This window comes from Salarias fasciatus, unplaced genomic scaffold (assembly GCF_902148845.1).
Source record: "Salarias fasciatus unplaced genomic scaffold, fSalaFa1.1, whole genome shotgun sequence".
Taxonomy (NCBI): Eukaryota; Metazoa; Chordata; class Actinopteri; order Blenniiformes; family Blenniidae; genus Salarias; species Salarias fasciatus.
Window position 1 is genome coordinate 2,442,349 of NW_021941374.1, and position 18,192 is coordinate 2,460,540.

The window sequence follows — 18,192 nt, forward strand, 5'->3', positions numbered from 1 at the left end:
TCATGTTTCACCACATAAATATCATTAAACCAGTACAAAATCTGTCTCCAATACATATTTCAAACAGAACTTCTAGAACTTCATTTCCACATATATGAACACGAAACTGGAGCCATCAGAATCACAATATTCGTTTTTGTGGTTGTACAGTGTACAATGAGATTGGAGAATTTCTTCTTACCAGTGCAGGCACAACAAATATAACAGTACTACATTTCCCTTGTTCCGGACCATAATAATATCTGGGATGAGTCAGTATTAGTCCTCTTAATGTGCTTGGGAATGGTCAGTATCCATTCTGATGGTCGTCTCATGTCAGCAGTGTGAACCCATGCTCTCAGACTGTGTCATCCTGGTGGTGTGTAGGGTGGTGGTATGGATTTATGTAGATGGAGTCTTTCTAAAGTCAAAGACTCAATCCCAAACTCTCCCCCTACCAATTTGCATGTGTTTATTTATCTTTTGCATATTTCTAATCACATGAACATTCAATAAATTAATAAATTCTATCTTTTATCTCACTCCTTTGGAGTGTCAGTTGCCTGCAAAAAGAGTTTAAGCTCTAACAGGAGTTATGGAGTTTGTCTAAATGTAGAAATTGCCATGTGCAAAGTCTGAAACTTTGATATATTCAATTCAATTCAATTCAATTCAATTTTATTTATATAGCACATTTAAAAAACAACTTCCGTTGACCAAAGTGCTGCACAGCAATACAGAAGCAAAAGAAAAGGATAAAATAACTAAATAAAGTAACAGGCTCAGCTAAACATAATTTAAAAAAAAAAAAAAAAAAAAAAAACACAGAAAGACAAATAAGACACCAAGAATATACTCCGGTTTTGCTAGTGTTTAAAGGCCTTCGAGAAGAGGTGTGTTTTTAGTCTGGATTTAAACTGTCCCACAGACTGGGAGGACCTGACATCTAGGGGGAGGTTGTTCCAGAGGGGGGGCGCAGCTACAGAGAAGGCTCTGTCACCCCTGGTTTTGAGCCTGGCTTTCGGGACAACCAACCGGAGCTGGTCAGCTGACCTCAAGTCTCTGGTCGGCATGTAGGGCTGCAACATATCAGTCAGGTATGGGGGGCCCAAGGAGTGAAAACACTTAAAAGTGATTAATAAAACTTTAAATTCCACTCGGAAGCGGACAGGCAGCCAGTGTAAAGTGCACAGCACAGGGGTGATGTGCTCCCGCTTCTTTGTTTTAGTCAGGAGCCGGGCAGCAGCATTCTGTACACTTTGCAGGCGCTGCAGGGCGCCCTGGTCCAACCCAACATACAACGCATTACAATAATCCAAAGGAGAAGTTATAAAAGCATGGATCACTCTTTCAAAATCAGCCAGGGGAAGATAAGATCTGATTTTGTCCAGAGTCCTCAGATGGAAGAAGCTGGTCTTGATGACAGAACTGATGTGTTTGTCAAACTTAAACAAAGGGTCGACCATCACCCCCAAGTTTCTCACAAAAGGACGGCAGAAGGAGGACAGAGGACCAATAGCACTGTCTTGTCCTTGCAGGGGATTATTGGGACCAAACACCAAAATCTCAGTTTTGTCCTTATTTAGGTTCAGGAAGTTAGCACTCATCCATGTCTGGACGTCACTGAGACAGTCCTGCAGTTTTTTTACTGCAGATTGACAGTTACTGGACGTAACAGGTAAATAAACCTGGATGTCGTCTGCAAAGCAATGAAAGCAGAATTTATGTTTTTTGAAGATAAAACCCAAAGGGAGCATGTATAGAGCAAACAGGACAGGTGCTAGTATTGAACCCTGGGGAACGCCATAATTCAGGGAAGACACAGAGGATGAGTATTGGCCCAGATTTACAGAGAAGCTTCGATCAGAGAGATAGGATCGAAACCAGTTTAGTGCTGAACCCTTGATGCCTACATGTGTCTTCAGGCGGGCCAGGAGGATGCTGTGGTCCACAGTATCAAAAGCGGCGGACAAGTCTAAAAGCAGAAGGACAGCAGATTTTCCTGCGTCAACAGTTAAAAGAAGGTCGTTAAAAACTTTTAAAAGGGCAGTTTCAGTGCTGTGTCGCAGTTTGAACCCTGATTGGAACTTTTCTCCAATTTTGTTTAAATCAAGGTAAGTCTGCAATTGGTTATAGGCAGCTTTCTCCAAAACTTTGGATACAAAGGGCAGCTTTGAGATGGGTCTAAAGTTAGACAACACATTTGGATCCAGGTTCATCTTTTTGATGAGTGACTGTATAACAGCATGTTTCAGTGATGACGGAAAACATCCAGACATTAAAGAGACATTCACCATTTGCAGAATACAAGGACTAATGCAATCAAACACATCCTTAAACAAGCGACTTGGGACGATGTCCAGAGGACAAGAAGAGGGTTTCAGCTGCTGAACTATTTTAGTCAGTTCAGTTAGAGACACAGGTTCAAAACAGTCGAAGCTGGAATGACAGACTGATGGAGCCGGTGGGTCCTCTACGGACAAAGAAGCTAATCTGAGAGCAGCAATTTTGTTTGTGAAAAATGACAGGAAATTATATAACTAATATATAACTAATCAGGATATTTCCAGTAGTGACAACAAAGACAGGAAGCTGCAGTGGTTGTTTGACATTGAGGAGCACGACCAGTCTAAAGTTTGGACACATTTCTCGTTCAGTGTTTTTTTCTTTTCTTTATTTTCATGACTGTCTACATGATAGGAGTTCAGTGTAGGTATCAAAGCTATGAATGAATACACATGGAGTGTGAAATAAGACAAAGCATGTTTTATATTTTCCTTTTCTCAAAGTTTGCACCATTTGCTTTGTTGACAGCACTGCAAACAACCGGCCTTTTCTTAGTTTCAACTTGGTTAAAAGAGACAATTTGACCTGGTGAGGATTTGAGGAGCTGCTCATCCAGGTTGGGTTCATGGTTGGTTTTGGTCTTTGGCCACATGGGGTCTCTGATTTATTAATTTCTAAGCAAAAATACTGGTAATCTGGGTTAACATGATTGTATATTCTAAAACCTCTATGGCATATATCAGTAACACTGGCCTGCTGGCTGTCCCCCCCCCCTCCCTCATATCGACTGTACCTGGTGCCTCAGCAGAACTCAGAACCTCATCAAGGACAGATCACATCCAGTTCTCAGCTCGTTGACCTGTTGCCCTTTGAGAGGCTTTACAGATGCATTAAAGTGAAGACAGACAGACTGCAAAACTGCTTCTTTCCAAGAGCCATCACCATCCTAAACTCTCCCATGAAACTACTGCTCAACAATACAATGCAGCTGTGTCTCTGCTGCTGTTCACTGAGTCATATCCACTCAATTCCTGCAATACAGTCACACTAAAGTGTACAATTCACCTTTTTACATTGTTATTCAAAATTCTTTCACACTTAAAAAAAGAATATTAATCCTTTGTGACATTTATGTTGTATATTTTTTACATTTGTAATATTTGTATATCTGTAACATTTGTATATCTGGGTAACAGTGCAATAAATAACCTGCAGTTAAAACACAGTTTGCAACTACACAAAAAGAACAGCAGCCTTTTGAAAAGGTAAATAGGTTATATAATGACCCGTTTATTGGAATCTGATGATGTCAGTTTGACAGGAAATCAAACTAACAAAAGGTACCTTGTCCCAACAGACACAAATGAAAAGGCCACAATTGCAAACGAGTAATAAAACAGCCTGCAATTAAAAGGCAGCTTGCTTAAAAAAGTAAAACACAGTAGAATAGCTTTCTGAAAATGTAAAGCATAAAGTTAAGATAAAGCAGTTTAAGTTCAATTTCTGTGCATTATCATCTTCTCTTTAGTTTACTGCAAATAACTAACTCAGTGAAGGGTGCAGCGCAGCAGCATCCTCCTCTCTTCCTCCTCCTCTCTCAGCAACAGACAGCACAACACCAGCAGCAATCCTCGGACCTGAGCAATAAAACACAATAATATCCCTGCGTGTCATTCAGAATACTGACAACAATCGGAAATCTCTTTTTAAAAACAGGCACTTTGATGATAAATATGTGCCTTTGACAGGATTGTGTTCTCACCCATTTAATGTGACTTCTGTTTTCGGACATCACTGGACAGCTTCTCAACATTGGGCATGTAAAATGAAACTTCAATCTTCACACAGGACTGCAGCTCTCCTCTGAGGCGGGGGGGTATTTGCGCCTGCATTTTCTTTCACCGTCTTTGCGGAGAGAGGTGGTTTTCCTCGCGTTATTATCTCTTGGGTTGCAACAAAACTTGCAGCAGTAGTGGAGTTTGGAGATGCAATACTTCTTAAATCCATCTTTGCGCTCCTCTAATTTCTTCAGAAGCGCTTTTTCTCTCTCTGTGAACTGCTAATGTAGCATGCCTTCCCTGAAAATGTCTTTCCAAATTACTAATTTCTTGTTACAAAGCAAACATGCAGGCAATCCTTCCACATTGGCAATGAAAGCAAATGATTCAGTCTATTCTTCCGTGAATATCTATCTTTGTCTTTTTTCCTTAGGGATCCATGGCCCATGACAGACCCGCCGGTTTGTTTACAGCAGCCACCTGCCTGGCACGGCGCTGTGACGTAAATCTTCGTTGACAGAAATGTTGAAATTTATATTTATTATGCACACCTTTACAGCATTGTAAAACGCTAAGAATGTTTTTCATGTTTGTCCTCCTACAGAAACCATATTAAAACAAAAAATACATCCCCCCACATTTTTCCATTTTCATACATTTTTGAAGAGGCTCCAGGGAGCCACTGGGGGGCGCTAAAGAGCCACATGCAGCTCCGGAGCCGTGGGTTGCCGAACCCTGCCTTAAAGTATTGCACTTTAGTCACAATTCTCTGGCATCACACTTATTTCTGCACTCTACAAACTGTTTCATACATAAGACAGTTTCAAATTGAAATCTCAGGGTACCAATGGGAAAACACACAAAAAATACTGACTCATAAAACTGAACACGGACCATTATCTGAAATGACATAAGAGCAGCTGTGGTGGACCATGTCATAAACCATGGCCTGACTATGAGGGAAGCTGGGCAGAGAGTCCACCCTCATCTAAACTGTTTCACAGTATCATCCTTAATAAGGACATTCTGACTGGAAAACAGGTATGTCTTCAACTCTCTACTCAGACTGTATCTGGAGTATTTACAGTACTGTTCCATGTGTACTGCAGGGTGGCTGAAGTGCCTTGTGTTTTGTGAAACATTCAGTGTTAACGTGTTTGTCATGGTGTGGGATCAGAGGCTCAGGTGCTCCTGGGGCAGTGCGGTGAACTGCTACTGCACCATCGTGCCAAACATCGTCTCTACAATGCACAACATACAATCACATCTCGAGATGCACTTCATGAAGCGGTACAGGACAGACCAGAGCAGCCCAGGCCTGTTGTTGTTTTGGATAATGGCAGTTTACATCAGGCTGCTCAGGTCCAGAACTGGTTTTCCAATCATGACCAATTTGAAGTTGTATACATGAGCCTTTACTTGCTACTTCTACATCCTACAGAGGAATTTCTTTTCCTCTTGGAGATGGTGCGTATATGACAATAACTACATGCCTGTTTGCCTCTTCTGCAGGCAGTGGAACAGCTCTGGGGGTGCTCTGATGTTGATGAGGTCCTGTGGTCAGACGCCATCAGACTGCAGGATCCATAAGCCCACTTCCATGCAATTGTGTTTTTCTGTTTACAGTTGTTTTATTTTTCCTTTAATTGAATTTAATGCATTTGGAAAATGTAATGACTTTAAACTAAGTATTTCATTTTCTGGTTAGTGGGGAAATGTGCCTTGTGTGGAACTGAATAAAAACAGTGAAAATGAAAGACAGCAGTGTTTTATAGAAAGTAGACTAGTGTGTTACTGCTGATCTGAAAGTGTATTCCTATTATACACTCATATAGGAAAACACTCAAAATGTTGGAACATGAAGTCAAAACTGGCAAAGATAATGGTAATTATTAAACCTTTAAAGACAGCTATTGGAGAGCCGAGAGTGAAAAACAGGCAGAGAGCCACTGGAATAATAAAACGTTTCTTTCTTAGATTTATTATCATCTCATATGCATCAGTTAAGGGAGATTATTGACGGTTGAAAAGCTACATATCTTCTAAATACAAACAGATCATGTGTCTGCCACCTCCAACAAAACGTGAGGAAATAAACACAAATGAAGGAAGAGGCCAATGATCCAAATACTATACATGTCAGTGGATTACATCCCTGACTCAACATTAGATCAGTTAAAAGCCTGGAGAATGAATCTACTGGAAGGAATTGATGACACAGATTGGTGTGAGGCCTGTGTAAAGTCACCAGAACAAACAAGAAACACAAGATTTCACTGATGACAATAGAAATGTGTGATGAGAATGTACAGAACATTGCATTGCAGAACATTGCATTAAACTCCTTTATTTCTTCTGACTTCAATCTGAACTCATTATTTTTTACTGAGTGGTCTGGTCAGGATGGGATTCTAGGAGGTGCAGCTGAATGTGGGGATGAATGCAGGTTTGTAAAGGTATTGCATTATCACAGTTAATGATTGTAATAAAGATTACTAAATATTGAGAGAATTAAAAAATCATCTTGTCTTCCACAGCAGGATGGTTCAGAGGACTGACTTCATCCCTCCACTGCATTCAGCTCACTGTCCACCCGGTCTGCTGGTCTTCCTCCTGAGGGCCTGCAGAGACATGACGACACACAGGAGTGATGGAGAGTTAGACTCCACCCAGAGCTTCAGCACAGACGCACAGTCCAACCACAGAGCAGCAGGAGAGACAGCGGCAGGACCACCGCTCTGATGATCACACCTGCTGGATCTGAACACACAGAGAACAATCAGCCATCTGTCTGTGGACTGCTGGTAGTGAGACAATCAGAGTCTTCCATCTGGGCTCCCTCTTGGTCTGGATCAGATCTGGGTGGCGCTATAGAGACCAAAACCCTCCAGACATGTCTGTCCCTTCCATCTTCCTCCAGCTCTTCTGGTTGGACTCCAAGTCTCACACACACACACACACACACACACACACACACACACACACACACACGATGCCCTCCAGCCCCACATGCCACATGATGCCCTCCACCCTCCATGATTCCCTTCGGCTCAGTCAGAATCAGAATCAGCTTTAATGGCCATGGTACATGACAACCAAGGAAATTGAGTTCGGTTTTTTGCTCACTCTCTATATGACTATAAATATTCTGAGAACAAGAAGTCACTGTTTTTAAAATAATATGACCATTATGAACAAAAAAGAAAACAACAAAATGTAAAATAACCTCTTTAACGCAATGTTCACAGTGCTGGTGCTGTGCAACAGGCAGGGTTCTTGGGTAGTGCAGTATTGTAGTGTTTGTTTTCACAGTGGATCCTGAGATGTTCACTGAGAGTTCATCAGGGGTAATGGCCTGGGGGAAGAAACTGGTTCTGACTCTCTCATCTGCATATTTCAGGAGTTTCACAGGCGGGTCTCTGGAGATGTAGTCATTGATATTGATGGAGAAGAGCAGTGGGAAGAGGATACAGCCACGAGGGCTGCCAGTGCTGATGGACAGAGTGCTGGATGTAAAGCTCCCCAGCCTCACCTGCTGCTTCCGTCTACTTGCTGCGTCAGTCAGAACACTGGTAGTTCAGGTCAGACTTTGCTGGAAGATCTCAGGGATGACGGTGTTGAACACCGAGCTGAGGTCCACGAATAGGATCCTTGCGTATGTCCCTGAGGAGTCATCATGATGTCCAGGGTGTAATGAAGACCCATGTGGACTGCATGAACATGGATACACCTTTGAAACTGCAGCCTGCCTCTGAAAGGAGGTAATGAACCGTGACTGGTCAGGCTGCACCCTGCCCCGGCCATGTGAAGCCTTTTTTGCTAATGGCTAACAAAGGAAGGAGGCCTCAGATCTCAGGACCTCATCTCCACTCCAGGAGGCCTCCTCCTTGGATTGGCGCAGCTTCCGGACGTTTGCTGTGAACACCAGGTCTTATTGTTATTGTGTGTGCAGATGGTCTTTGTCTGCACGCACAAGCCTCACAAAAGCTGATGTAAGACGTCACAGTGTCTATTAGCTCACTGAGACCGTAGCTGCAGCTTCAAAGACTCCAGTGGGAGCAGTTGAAGCAGGCCTGGAACTTCAGCTTTGAAGAGAGTTTGACTGAGGTGCGCTCCTCCTCAGTGATTCCACCGAGCGGGGCCCAGCTGGCCTCGGTGAGGTGAAGTTGCGGTGCTACCTGCATCACTGGCTGCTCTGGTGAGGAGCTCCACTGGCGGCCGCTGGCCAGGCTGAGCTCCCCGGTGGGGAGACTGGAGGATGGACTGCCATCGCAGCAACAGATGGTGTGAGGATGGTGACTGAGAGGGTGGAGCAGGAGAATCTACAGGCTTTATGGTTGCCTTTCTGTTTGAACCGGCTAGCTTAGCTACAAGCAAGCAGAGGTTGTTTGCTCATGTGATCAAGTCGCAAAACATTATGGGAACCGCAGTCAAAACAACACAGACTGACAACCGGGTGGTCCCATATGCACAATAACATTCTGCGAGCATCTCAGATGCACATCTGTTTGGCAGGTGTTGGTACGAGATCATCTGGGTGTCCATATCTGCCTGGAACAATGCATTGAAACCATCTATAGATGGTCAATAGACAAAAACCCACTTATTTTAGGAGCAGGGGTGGCAGTATTTTGAGAATACAAGATCTCACAGGACTTGGAGAATTTCATGAGATCTCACACTATTTCTGGCCGGGCTACAAATCAGAGAAATAAAAGTAGGAAATAATTGTACAAAACATGCTCCTGGACATGATTCGATAGATTAATTGACGTGACTCATGTCATGAGACTGGGTTGTCTGTGACTGCTGCCACTGAATCTCTCTTCACGCTCAGTTATCATCCCAAGTTAATAGCAGTGGGTGGTCCTGCACACCACCACTGATGGACAAACATCATATAAGGGAGTTCTCAGCTTCTTCTTACCGAACATAGACAGAGACAGCAGGCGGCTCTCTGAGGAGAAGTCGTGTCCAAAAACATGGAGATGATAAACACAGCTGTAGTTTCCCTGGTGGGCGGGCTCTGCGGCAGGAAACAGGAAGTGTGCAGAGTGATTGACAGCCGGCTGGGTGGAGTTGTAGGAAGTGTTGGAGGAGGTGAAGGTGAGCTGGAAGGAGCCTCCTGGGTACTGTGGCTGGATGGAGCAGCTGATGGTGAAGTTGGAGCCCCAGATCACCTGGAGCCCCTGCTGCTGGGCCTCAGAGACCCCGAGCATGGAGGAGGAGGAGGACACGGAGATGACTGGATGAAGCAGCAGGTCTGGAACACACACACACACACACACACACACACACACACACACACACACACACACACACACACACACAGTTGTTTTGAAAGAATTGTTATTCTGACTGTGCAGAGTGAGGAACACACCACCGATAAGCTTACCTGAGCAGATGAGATTAGTACTGAGACTTTTAAAGAAGACTGCACACTTAATGAAATCAGATCCAGACTTAAAGCAGTCATCCATGATCGTCACTGAAAGTGTGGAGTTGTCTGAATATGTCTCATCTGCAGACACGGCAGAGCCGCACTGAAGATATGAACAAAAAAAAGCTGCTTTCTCCAAAGACCACTTAGAGATATGTGTTAGTCTCCAAACTCCATAGCTCCTGATCTGCAGAGAACCTGCACAGCGACTGGCTCCTCCCACCAACCTGAACTCATCGACCTCTGAACCCAGAGCAGAGAGAGAAGAGAGAGAGGATGAAGTGAGGGTGAAGACAAGAGGAGTGGAAGCTGCAGTTCCTCTTCTACCTGAGCAGGTGAGTCCAGCAGCTTTACCAGGTGAGCAGCTGCTTCTAGCTGAGCCTGAGCTTCTACAGTCCAGCAGAGCAGACTCATGGCCTCCACACTGGAACTCTGGGCTCCACCTGGGAGTGTGCACGTCTCCATAGAGCGCCCCCTGCAGGACTGAAGGAGCCCCGCAGCCCAGCTCCCGACACACCACCTGTGCATCCTGCAGGTCCAGGTCTGCTTCACACACTGAGGACCAGGTCTGGTCAGACGGGTTAGTCTTCACCTGCAGTCTGCCTGAACAACGACTGGATCCATTCAGCAGCCGCACTGAGTCTGGACACAGGACAGGAGGTCAACCAGAGGAGAGAGGAGAAACTCAGAGGAGACAGTAGAAGTTCAGTTCATCTCCAGCAGTTGTAGTATTTTCTCCTCAGATCTTTGTGGATTCAAGGTTTTTTTTCTGACAACATGATTTTGTTGGAAAGCAGTCAGCTGATCTATGGTTTGAGTAACAAATTGAAGGAGCAGAGAAGCAGCAGAAAATAAATCTGCTGTGAGATCAGGAAGAAAATGAAGAAAATATACATTTTTTTAAAGTCAGTGGAACATACCTGAGCAGGTGAGTTTCAAGCTGAAAGGGGAGTTAATTGATGTCACAGAGTTCCACAGATCAGAATGGGATTGAACATAATATGAATGGATAATCCACACAGACTGATGTGACACATCAGTTGGTTCAAAAGAAACAGTAGAGCCACAGTTCAGATGTTCACAGATGAGAGCTGCTGTCTTCAGGGTGAAGAAACGGGGATCCACAGGTCTCTGTTGACCAAGAAATTTCAGCTCCAGACTTCCTGCACAGCGACTGGCTCCTCCCACCAACCTGATCTCATTGACCTCTGAACCCAGAGCAGAGAGAGAGGAGTGAGAGGATGAAGTGAGTGTGAAGAGAAGAGGGGTGGAAGCTGCAGCTCCTCTTCTACCTGAGCAGGTGAGTCCAGCAGCTTTACCAGGTGAGCAGCTGCTTCTAGCTGAGCCTGAGCTTCTACAGTTCAGCAGAGCAGACTCATGGCCTCCACACTGGAACTCTGGGCTCCACCTGGGAGTGTGCACGTCTCCATAGAGCGCCCCCTGCAGGACTGAAGGAGCCCCGCAGCCCAGCTCCCGACACACCACCTGTGCATCCTGCAGGTCCAGGTCTGCTTCACACACTGAGGACCAGGTCTGGTCAGACGGGTTAGTCTTCACCTGCAGTCTGCCTGAACAACGACTGGATCCATTCAGCAGCCGCACTGAGTCTGGACACATTACAGCAGGTCAACCAGAAGAAATGGCAGAAACTCAGAGGAGACATCAGAGGAAAACAGTAGAAACACAATGGAAACACTAGAAACTGAGAAGAAACAGTTGATACTGAGGCAACAGGAGAAACTCAGAAGAAACAGGAGAAGCTCAGAGGAAAAAAAAACTCAATGGAAAAGTAGAAATTTAGAGGAAACAGGAGACACTCAGAGGATTCAGTTGAACTCCGAAGAAATGGTAGAAACTTCGAGGAAACAATAGATATTGAGAGGAAACAGTAGAAACTAATATGAATCATCAGAAACACAATGGAAACAGGAGAAACTTGGGGGAAACAGTAGAACTCAGAGCAAACTAAACCACAGGTTCAGCATCAGATGGTTTTGTTTCGAGAGTCCTGAAGTCCTTCAGAGACGATCTAGCAGGTGTGTGTGAAGACATATTCAACATGTCTATCTCAGACAGTCCAGCCTCATATTTTCAACTCATCCATCACTTCACTGCCCCGCAACAAAACACACACATCCTCCCTGAATGACTCTAGACCAGTGGTGCTCACATCAGCACCATCAAGTGCTTAGAACAACTGGTCCTCACACATATGAACCAAATGGTTCTGAACACTGTGAACTCTCCAGATTTCCTCCATCCCCAACTGATCAGTGGACATTGTGGCGGCTATGAAACTTCCATCACACCCAACAAAACCTGGACAGCAGCACAACATCTGTAAATCCGTCTGGACTCCAGTTCCTCTTTCAGACCATTCAGTCAGAGAAACTGTGTCCCAGCTCCCACCTGGAGCTGAATCTTGGACTTCCTGACTGAAAGATCGTGTCAACAGACACCCAAAGCGTCTGACGTCACTCCGGTGAGTGTTTTCCGTGTTGGTGAAGCTTGCTGAAGCCTGCGAGCGACTGAAGTGCTTGCTGTCTCTCTCTTGCTATTACTGTTAATTCACGAAGCAATCAAAAATCGGGGTTATTTACGCCCCCGTGGTTACTTCGCCCCCGATTGACCAAGCGATCTCTCGTGAATTACATTTCTTCTCCGCCGTTAGCGCCACCGGCGTGCTAACTAGCTTAGCGTGCTAACTAGCTTGGTCCGCCGGGACCGCTATGGCGTCCTCCCCTCTGTCTTCTTTTCTTTCCTACTCAGTGTGCCGTATGTTGAGTCAGAACCCTGCCTCCCTTGACGATAGGGGTATTTGCGTAAAGTGCAGTGTATTGACAGCGCTGGAGGCCAGGGTAACCGAGTTAGAGGAGCGGCTGCGCAGATGTGAGGGGCAGGGCAGCGCTAGCTATAGCGAGGTAGCGGCAGGGCTCGCAGCCCGTTCCCGCAGTGAGAGGAGTGTTAGCAAGCCTAGCCCCGCAGCGTGTCCCGAGCAGCCGGGACAAGACCAGGACCGGTTTGTGACAGTCCGGAGGAAGGCTAGTGCTAAGCACCGCCACGTAGCACTCCAAGAACCGCTTCACGTCTGCAATAGGTTCTCTCCCCTCAGCGACGACACGCCGGCTGAACTGGACACGCTGGTGATTGGCAGCTCTATAGTTAGAGACGTGAAGCTGCCAGCGGTGAAGGTTAGGTGTTACCCAGGGGCCAGAGTGGGGGACATCGAGGGGAACCTTAGGCTTTTAAAACAGGAAGGTAGGAGATTCCGTCGAGTCGTGATTCACGCAGGCGGTAATGATGCCCGGCGGAGACAATCAGAGGTGCTCAAATTACAAGTAGCCTCGGTGTGTGAATTGGCTAAGTCGATGTCTGATGCCGTAATATTCTCTGGTCCCCTGCCCAATTTGGTCAATGATGAAATGTATAGCCGACGTTCATCATTCAATCGCTGGTTGTCTAGATGGAGTGAGGAAAACAGAGTTATTTTTCTAAACAACTGGTGCACCTTCTGGGGAAAGCCTGGGCTCATCCGCAGGGACGGCATCCACCCAACTTTGGATGGTGCAGCCCTTTTAGCTCACAATATGGCTGATCGGCTTCGAACTCTAAATTGACAATCCAGCTATGAGCCCCGGGCGCAGAGCAGTCGTGTAGAACGCTCCTCTGTTGATCTTGTTGATCTCGTCACTAATCCTTCTCCCGGATTTTTACAAGTCAAGCATGGAGGTTTACCTAGGCTAACAGAGACTGAGTCTGTCCAAAGTGCTCAAAGCATTAAAAAAAAGTCAATGGGTAAAAAGCTTAACATCTGTACAAGACAGAATAACTTTTCCAGTAGGAAATACATAAAATGTGGTCTACTAAACATTAGAGCAATCTCCACTAAATCTCTGTTAGTTAATGACCTTATCGGTGACAATAACATTGATCTCCTTGCTCTAACAGAAACTTGGCTCCAGCAAGATGATTATGTGAGGCTCAATGAATGTACCCCTCCAACCTATGTTAATTTCCAAACAGCTAGATCAACAGGTCAAGGTGGAGGTGTGGCAGTGATTTCCCACTCCAGTCTTCTTTTTAAACCCAAAACTAATGTTAAATTCAACTCTTTTGAAAGCTTAATACTAACGCTTACTTGTCCAAATTGGAAGAATCAAAAAGCTGTGCTATTAATTATTGTGTATCGACCTCCTGGTCCTTACTCTGACTTTTTAACTGAGTTCTCAGAGTTTTTAAGCAATATAGTATTGACTCATAACAAGATCCTTATAATAGGTGACTTTAATATCCATGTGGATGATTCTGGTGACAGTTTGAGTAATGCGTTTATTGCAGTATTAGATAGTATCGGTTTCACTCAAAATGTTGATGAATCCACTCATAGTCACAAGCACACCCTGGATCTGGTCTTAACATATGGGATAGAAGTCAGTGACCTAAATGTTCTCCCTCAGAACCCCATACTCTCAGACCATTTTTTAATTACTTTTCAGGTTTTGATTGAAGACTACTGTGCTCAAAAAGATAAAATTCAGCTGATACGGACATTATCTGAAAAATCTGTGGCTCGGTACAAAGAATTGATCCAGCCTGCATTTGCTGCATTATCTTGTGAACTCACAGAAATGAGCTTATTGACCAGTGGTGATAATAGTGATCAGTTTGTTGACAGTGCTATGCACTCACTAAAATCTGCCCTTGACGTAGTGGCCCCGTTGCAGCTGAAAACCAATCGACCCAGGCGCGTTGCTCCATGGTTTAATTCTGAAACCCGTGTTCTCAAACAAAAAACTCGGCAATTAGAAAGACTGTGGCGTAAATCTAAATCAGAACAATCTCTGAAGGCCTGGAAATGTAGCTTGCTAAGCTATAAACAAATTCTTTTTAAAGCCAAGACATTATATTACTCTCGTTTAATAGAAATAAACAAAAATAACCCTCGGTTTCTATTCAACACTGTAGCCAGACTGACAACCAGTCATACTGTAGTGGAACCAGTAATCCCAGAATCTTTAAACTGCCATGACTTTCTTAAATTCTTTAATGATAAAATCATAACCATTAGAGGTAAAATCAGTGAAGCGCTTTCCTCAGATCAAGCTCAGGGAATCCAGCCACTGCCTCCACCTGAAATACCTGAAATACTAGATAGTTTCTCATTAGTAAATGGGGCTGAGATTACTTCAATTGTAATGTCTTCTAAAACCTCAACCTGTCTCCTAGATCCAATTCCAACTAAGCTTTTCAAAGATATCCTTCCAGTTATCTTAAATACGATCATAACTATAATAAATACCTCTCTAGAAAATGGCTATGTGCCACAGTCATTTAAATTCGCAGTAATCAAACCACTGCTGAAAAAACCTAATCTCGATCCTGATATTCTAGCTAACTACAGACCGATATCAAATCTGCCTTTTATTTCAAAAGTCCTGGAAAAAGTTGTGGTTAAACAGCTTTACCGCCACCTACAGGACAATAGTTTATTTGAGAAATTTCAGTCAGGATATAGAGCTTATCACAGCACTGAGACTGCGTTAGTTAAAGTCACTAATGACTTGCTATTGGCGGCTGACGCAGGTCTAGTCTCAATCCTGGTTCTCCTAGACCTCAGTGCAGCTTTTGATACAATCGACCACAATATTCTCCTGCAGAGGTTAGAATGTGAGGTCGGCATCAGAGGAAAAGCCCTCTGCTGGTTCAAATCCTATTTATCTAATAGGTACCAATTTGTTCACGTTAACCAACAGTCCTCACCGTGCTCCCAGGTCAGTTATGGGGTTCCTCAAGGGTCCGTGCTCGGGCCAATTTTATTTCTGTTATATATGCTTCCTTTAGGGAACATAATTAGAAGTCACGATATCAATTTTCATTGCTATGCAGATGACACACAACTGTATTTATCTATGAAACCTGATCAAACTAATCAAATAGACAGACTCAGTGACTGTATCAGAGAAATTAAAACCTGGATGACTACGAACTATCTCCGTCTGAATCCTGGCAAAACAGAGGTCATTATACTAGGCCCCCATAAACTGAGAGAGTGTCTATCCAAACAGATTATTACCTTAGATAACGTCAGTGTATCCTCCTCCTCTACTGTGAGGAACCTCGGGGTCTTATTTGATCAGGATATCTCATTTAAAGCACACATCAACCTGGCTTGTAAAACAGCATATTTCCACTTGCGCAACATAGCTAAAATAAGAAACATTCTACCTAGAAGCGATGCAGAAAAACTCATCCATGCATTTGTTTCTGCGAGATTGGACTACTGCAACTCCCTTCTCGCAGCCTGCCCAAAAAGTGTTTTAAAAAACTTTCAGTTGGTTCAAAATGCAGCCGCCAGATTATTAACTGGAACTAGAAGACGTGAACACATTACTCCCGTTCTAAAATCTCTTCACTGGCTTCCAGTCGAGTTTAGAGTTAGATTTAAAATCCTTCTCCTCACTTACAAAATCCTAAATGGGATGGCTCCAACCTATCTCCAAGATGCTTTAACGCCTTATCAACCAATCAGAGCACTTCGCTCTCAAAATGCAGGGTTACTGGTGACTCCTAGAGTCTCTAAATGGACACTAGGTGGAAGAGCCTTTAGCTATCAGGCACCGTTTTTATGGAACCAGCTTCCAAGTGGTGTCAAAGAGGCAGACACAGTCTCCACATTTAAGGTTAGGCTCAAGACGTTTCTCTTCGATGCAGCCTATGATCAGGTCAGCTAGGGATTCTAAACTAAACTAAACTAAACTAAACTAAACTAAACTAAACTAAAACAAACCAAACCAAACTAAAGTAAACCAAACTAAACTAAACTAAACTAAACTAAACTAAAACAAACCAAACCAAACTACAGTAAACCAAACTAAACTAAACTAAACTAAACTAAACTAAACTAAACTAAACTAAAACAAACCAAACTAAAGTAAACCAAACTACAGTAAACCAAACTAAACCAAACTAAACCAAACCAAACTAAACTAAACTAAACTAAACTAAACTAAACTAAATTAAATTAAATTAAATTAAACTAAACCAAACCAAATTACACTAAACAAAATTAAACTAAACCAAACTAAATTAAACTAAACTAAACTATACTAACTAAATACTAGTTTAAACAGTTAAGTATCCACAAAGCTGCCCCAGGAGCTAGAATGCTGTGGGAAGTACGGTGCACTGAGCCCTGTCCTCTAATGTCTGAATGTTATTCCCTTTAGTCCGTTCATTGCTTTTCACCTGCTGTCCCCCCCTTCGAGGGGGAGTCTTCTCCAGTTTCAGTTGCTGACTCCACTATTACGAAGGCCTATGAACAAGCTCCGTCCAGACCGGGAGGACACCCCTGTCGGTCCTGCCCGTGGACTGGCTTCGGTTCTACTGCTGGGATCCGTGGTTCTTGTGCTGGACCGTCCAACGAACTGTCCTCAACATTGTCCTAGGCTTTACTTCTTATTGTCTCATGCTAGCTGTTGCCAAAGCTGTCCGTCCCTGGGAGAGGGATCCCTCCATACTGTGGTTCTCCCCAAGATTTCTTCTTTTCCCACTGGGTTTTTGGAGTTTTTTCTTGCCGGATGTGAGGGTCGAAGGCGGTGGTTGCTTCGTTCTGTCTCGTTACTGTAAATATTGACATATTACCATTATGCTTATTCACTGTTTTTACTTTTACCGACAAATGTAACATCTTGAAGCCCTCTGAGGCAACTGTTGTTGTGATACTGGGCTATACAAAAATAAATTGATTGATTGATTGATTGAAAGACCACCTGTGGTGTGAATGGGAGGACCAGTGTTTGCTGAGCTCACAGTCAACACAGGATCCCCACAGGACTGCTGTCTCTGACCCAAGCTCTTCACCCTGAATACGTCCTGAATACGTACGACTGTGTCTCCTCCCAGGACAACACCAGTTTCATTAAATATGAGGGCTGACAGCCACAAGTTCCTGGGCCTGCAAGTAACATCAGATCTGAACTGGACAACAAACACTGTGGTCACAGTGAAGAAAGCCCAGCAGCTCCTGGACTTCATCAGGATGGTCAGGATGGAGGGTTTGAAGGCTCCACCTCTCACCAGCCCTACAGAGTACTGACGAAGAGCCTCCTCACCACAGCAACCACTGTCTAGTACAGTAACACCACGCAGGGAGAAAGGAAGACTCTCCAAAGAGTTACAACAACTACAAAGAGGATGACTGCACTAAGCTTCCAAAAATGGACTCCATACAGACCCAGTGCTACTGAAAAGACCTGAGAGAATCATTGTGATATTCTGATCCAACTGACCCTCTGCTCAGACACAAACACTGTACCTACACTCTGGACACTTCTGAGGAAGGCTGCAGCTTGGCAGCCGAAACATGTCAAGGTAGGCAAAATAACCTCTGGCCTGTATATACGAATCCAAACCATGAACTGTACCTACACCATCACACACTGTAACTACACCCTCAAACACTATACCTACACCATCACATACTGTACCTACACCCTCACACTGTACATACACCATCACATACTGTACCTACACCATCACACACTGTACCTACACCCTGCCACTGTACCTACACCATCACACACTGTACCTACACCCTCAAACACTATACCTACACCATCACATACTGTACCTACACCCTCACACTGTACATACACCATCACATACTGTACCTACACCATCACACACTGCACCTACACCCTCAAACACTGT

General features: G+C 44.2%; 1 long non-coding RNA gene across 1 annotated transcript; it reads right to left on the reverse strand.

The window, feature by feature from the left end:
- Positions 1-10,075: 10,075 nt before the first annotated feature.
- LOC115385045 (uncharacterized) lies at positions 10,076-10,838 on the reverse strand. The gene is made up of 3 exons (XR_003931015.1): positions 10,776-10,838; positions 10,404-10,691; positions 10,076-10,125 (listed from the first exon to the last, which is right to left on the reverse strand). It is a non-coding gene; the product is annotated as an uncharacterized LOC115385045 (long non-coding RNA).
- Positions 10,839-18,192: the final 7,354 nt, after the last annotated feature.